Here is a 5789-nt window from a genome sequence, read left to right on the forward strand (position 1 = left end):
TCTCCATTGCTGTCATAAGGACACGATTGCTGCGAGGCAGGTGATCGCGTCCCCATCACCAATGCCATAGATACGGATTAACAAACATGGTCGACGCACGGCATAACCAAATTTATTGGCGTTGGCCTCCGCGTCGCCGTCGCTGTTGCGGTGTGGTTGGGATGATGGCCAGAGAGGTCGAGCATTCCCATTGGGGTGGTGCGGCGAGGGGTTTTCTTTTGGCTTTCTCTCCGCCCATCCGCCCATCTCTTTTATGGTCTCAACGCCCTCTAGATTTCTATTACTGCAAGCCTTGGAGTAAAGCTTGCGGAACATGCATAGGGTGTGCTGTTGGACGCCGATAACTTCCACGTGCAATTATTTCAACAAGCTCCCTTCTCTTCATCGCTTGTCTAGATCCCCTGCAGTTTACAATCTGTTTATGATATTGTTTGCTGACCTCGTACCCCTTTTGACCTGGCTCCGTGACTCTTTTTTCCTCGTGCAGCTCCCCCACAGTGCGAGGCACCGCCAGACGCGCGCCATCTTTGCTCTCAAGACAAAAGTTATGAAGCTTCATGGCCAGCCCGATTATCTCTGCAGAATCGTTGACGCTGCAGCGTCAACGATTCTGCAGAGATAATAGTACATGTACTCTAGGCGCTTCAAAATTTTGAACTTGTTCACTAACATACCGAAAGACTGTTCTACGTGCATCCTGTGGGACAAGTGGAAGAAATTAAATGCGTCTTCAACGTCCGTCGCTTGCGAAGCCGCAATAGGTGTGATAAGAGATATACTACACACATATGCCTCGTCCCCCGCCATCCAAAATTCCGCCCGGAGCGCGCCGGTTTCTAAGTATCGTCCCAACGACGATACAGCATGGGCTAGGGAGTCGTGGGTTGAACCACGACAAACTTCAGAAAAGCACAAGAATCGGTAGTTAGAATCCACCGCCGCTTGAACCGGAATTGCGTAGTAGCCCTTGCGGCAGTAAAAGGTAGCAGGGTGTTCGTCACGAGATGGCTTACGAATCTTGATGGCAATGCCGTCTAGGGCACCGACGCATCCTGGTAATGGATTCCATGGATACCTTGATGTCTAAAATTCGTCTGCAATATTCTTCAGTCCGTCGTAAGAATCCGGTAGACCGGGTAGCCCAAGCTCTTCGTTCAGAGCTTTTCGTGTCTCTTTAAAATTTTGATACACCGTACTGCGCCCAACTTCAAACGCTGACATGCAACTGTAGACAGAATCTCCTGCCATCATACGTAACAAAATGCCAAGCCTTGCACAGGGCGAAACAGGCTCTCGACCGGCTCTTCGTGCCATACTGTCATTCTGCTGCAACCGATGGTGAACAAGAAACAAAAGTCGCTCGAAATTCTGGCGATCCACCCGTTACGCCTTCGAAAATTCGAAGTCATTAAACATTCGGTTACTTTTGTTAAAACTCCACCCCCGACGCAAATCTTTTGGTTTGAGAAGTCTCCTTCCCCGACGCGGATAACATTTGATAGTGTCATGCAGAGATATGATAGCTATGATAACTGCAGCAGCTGAAAGTACAGCGTTGTTCGTCTTACGGTTGTGCGCACTTTTTCGCGACACTCGACGCGAACGGCTTGGCGCACGAAGTGCCATCATGAAAAATCAGCTGGGATTTATAAGCGACACGAAAGAGTGCCACATTTGGCTCTTGCCGTTGTGCCATGATCCTTAGAAGGTGGGGACGTCGGGAGAGCAGGCAAATTCTATGGGGGTGCAGGCAAATTCGATGGGGGTACAGGCAAATTCGATGGGGGTACAGGCAAATTCGACGGGGATGCAGTCATATTCGACAGGGGTGCCGTCGAAAAAAATTCCAATTCTACTCCCGAAATCGGAGCCCCTTCTGCCCGGTCCATCCGATCCCCGTTCTCTTGCTGTCAGGTAATTTCCCTTCTCCCGGTCCACACCCACTGGTTCCCTACGTTTTCTCTTCTCCCCTTCCCATGTCGCACACTTCTTTCCCCCTGCCCCCTCCTCCACTCCTCTCCCCTCTCCACTCCCATCCGTCCTCTTTCCTTACCACCTCGCTCCCTCTCACTCCTCCCTCACATTCTTTCACGACTTGGCCCTCCTTCACTGCTCTCTACGTGCCCCACCCCCCTCTCAGCCGTCTCCCGCACGTACACGTCTTGCTTCTCAGCTTGCTGCAGTTCTCCGCCTCTCTTTCACAGCATGTCTACCCCACATATCAGTTTTACCAGCTTTTCCGCCAACACCCCCTTCCCCTCATTATTTCCCTTCACTCGCCCGCAAACCTTGTCCGTTCTCGACGCCTTGCCGCCGCCACAGAGAGGATCGTCTAGCATTCCAAAAAGAACACAAAGATCTCACACAAGCAGCAAATATACGCCATTGACGAAGGGCGGCGATTGCCTTCTCATCTGTCCAATTTTTACGGTAGAGACGGATGTGTGCATTCATCACAATACGAGGTCTCTCCAGGGGGGAGGGGGGAAACGCATCCGTCGTCGCTGGAACCGGCAGTGTCGCAGTTTTTCAATCAGACGAAGCGCGACAAGATGAGAGACGAATTGGCGATATTTTGTACCTGGTCGTCGAAACCTCCCCCACGGACACTGGGGAGGCTTTTGGCCTTATGATCGGCCGTATCGTATGATTCGTCTCGTCTTTATGCAAGGTTTTCTATCAGTACTGTGACCTTGAAATCTCGCCTCCGGTCTTGCCATGACCTTCAAACATTTAATCCAACATGCCAATGCGTCGCCCCTGACACTCATCTCCCTGGTCCGTCGCTCTTCCACCCTTTCCCTTTCTCCCTCGTGCCTCGCCATGACGTCCCGCTCGCTGCCCGTGCACATGCCTAACGAATGATACGATTGCTACCCGCCTTGGATACCGTGTTGAGTGGTGGCGACATATTTAGCGAAGATCCAGGCCAATCCATCTGCGGACGCCCCTGTCGACTTGTTTGCTGAAACTACAAGTGGCGAAGAGTCTCTAGAGGAGGTGGTTATTAGTGCGTTTGCTGGAAAAGAACGGCACGAAATCATGGAGCAACTTCCAACAATTTTGCGACTATGCCTGCTCGTAACGAGCTATCATAACAGAGTAGAAGGCCCTGACGACGAGCCGCGCACTATTTCGAAAGCGACGCAAGTCTTCACCGCCGTCAGCGCTATTAGTCAACGCAGCTATCGCACCGATGAGGAGGCAGGGCAAATACTGCAGTCAATGGCAGATGGCGTAAACGAACCTGCGTGGCCGAGGTCTCAACTGGGTGTCATGAAACTGGCGTATTCTGAAGTATGGCGGCGAAATCTTGCACGCATGGAATCATGACCGCCAGCATTGGCGTCAGCGACCGCAACACGGCATGGGACGTCCCTGGAAAAGTGGCCACGGGGTTGAATGACACGCTCAGCGGACTACAGCCGGTTTGTGCGGGTGCTGCTGGAGGAAGGGTGATGGAGAGCAAGTCGACGAAGAGGGCAAGAGATTACTATGAAAGGAGGAAAGCGGGGATGAGCGTCGGCAACTATTGGCGGCAGACTTTGGCTGAGATTTTTAGGAGGGTGGCTCCTAAGAGCGAGAATGGTGAGGAAGGGAAGAGAGACAATGCTGCGGTCGTCGTGCGAGAGGAGACTGAGCCTGAACAGGACGATTCGAGAAAACGCACAAAGAAAGCGATAGACGTTTCCGGATGTGAGGAGGCTTTGGTCCAAAGAAAGAAGTTGGAGAAGAGTTCGTAAATTGGTGATACCAAGAAATGAAAGAAGAGAACCACAGTACTTCAACAGGAAGACGTGGACCGGGATTCAAAAGCTTGTTCGATTGAGGATGCCTTCAAAGAAAAAGGATGCTTCCACGGATTTGTAAGTCTTAATGAACGTCAAAGACGAACCAGTCGCAGGTGGGCTTCTCTCTGATTCCACCATAGAGTTGCCCATAGTTGGGGTGAGGAAGGAGCATAAGGTTGCGGTGAAGGAGGAGCCCACGGTGGAGGCAAAGGAGGAGCCTATGGTGGGAGTGAAGGAGGAGCCTATGGTAGAGGTGAAGGAGGATCCTGTAGCCGTAAGAGCTAAGATCGAGCGTACTGAGAACTCGGGGTTAGCGCAAGTTGCGCAAGGTGGAGCCTCCACCTTGCGTAACTTGCGCTCTTCTGAGAAGCTTGCAAGAAAGAAAAAGAGAGAATAAACTTGGAGTCGGGTTGGACATTAAGGAGTCGAACAAGAAAAGTCGTCGGTCAACGCTGAAGTCAAACTGAGAATTGTAAATCTGTCACGATTAGAGGTGGCTTAGCGGTTCACGTCCGGATCTCCCGAGTCAAAACGTTTTGGTATGACGAGCATGTGATGCACAATGGGCAAGAGTGGCCAACGAGCGGAGGGATGAATCAAGGGGTTAGTTAAAGTTAAGTACAGTTGCAGGTGCGAGAGGTAGCAGCGCGGTCTCGAAAGAACGTCGCAACGCCCCGCCATATCTGTGGCGTCCCCTACGCCAAGCCGCACACATCACATGTGCTACCTCGTTGTCTCAAGACATGGTGATTGCACGAAGGCGTATTCTTAAACGATTTCCCGTCTAGTTTCGCATCATAAGTTTCAACATCGCCATGTGTTGAAGCTCTCGAAAACGCAATCTATCTTGCTTGCTGATATACATCATTGATATAAATCAACAACAGTTCTATGACGTACACAGTTTACAAAGAAATACCTTCTTTGTATACTGTATACATCATGGAACGTGCTCTCAGGAGCTTGCCGCTGTTCGGCCCTTTGAATGCGATGTGTTGAAACGTTTCATCTGTGGATTACCAGAAAAAAATGGTTCGTGACAGATCCCAACGGGAGTATACACCTACGTACGAGTCCCCACTCTCTTGAACATTGCAGACGCCTTATCATTTGTGAAGGCAACGCGCCTGACCAAACCCAATAGAGCTCAACACAACCACAACTTCTGACACCACATCGTCTGCACTCGCTCCGAAACTTTCATCTCAACACCTCCGTTTGGCCTTCTTTCACTCTCACCACTCGCCACGCACACGCGTCTGCGCAGCGAGGGCAACCCGCACCGGCCGCATTCAGCCGTTCTTTATAAACGACCTCCGCCCTCTCTCCTCTCCTGCCCCCCCCCCGCACCCCCTGCTATCCACGTCCGTCAGATGCGCGGGAGGAACGCGGCTTGTAGAGTTTTGTAGACGCGTCTGCAAGCGCACTGTCACTGGGAGGACCGGGAGCACCGGGAGCACGCCGCGCCTCGGGGGCGCGCGAAGCCTTCACGGCCGCGGTAGCTTGCCGCGTGCAGCGCGCGAGGGGCGGCGGGACGTGGGGCGTGTTGTACCATGCGCACGGATCATAAGCACGCGCGTGTGATCGGGGACTCGGGAGTTGTGGCGGCACATCGCGCGGTGAATGGAGCGGGGGTAGCGCAATCTTAATATAGAAGGCGGGTCGAAAGCGGGGCGCGTGCATGTGTTGTGTACGCGCTTCTAATACGGCGCGACTGCCCCCGGACGCCGGGACTCTCCCCAGAGACGGCGCGCCGCGCCAATTGGACGTCGTGCGGCATCGGGACGCGTGGGCGCGGTTGCGGGCGAAGGAGTGCGAACGCGTGAACGGAGCCAGCGAAGAAATCCGAGCCTGGAAGGAACGGAGGACGATAGAACAAAACAGGGCGGAGAAGGCGGTAGAGAAACTGGAGTTCGTAGAGGCGGCGCGCCCGGGTGCGTGCGCTTTCCGGGGAGGGCTTTGTCCGGGATGTCTGTTCCGCTCCCCCCACATGTGTGG

Source organism: Chondrus crispus, genomic scaffold, assembly GCF_000350225.1.
Source record: "Chondrus crispus Stackhouse genomic scaffold, scaffold_233, whole genome shotgun sequence".
Classification (NCBI taxonomy): domain Eukaryota; phylum Rhodophyta; class Florideophyceae; order Gigartinales; family Gigartinaceae; genus Chondrus; species Chondrus crispus.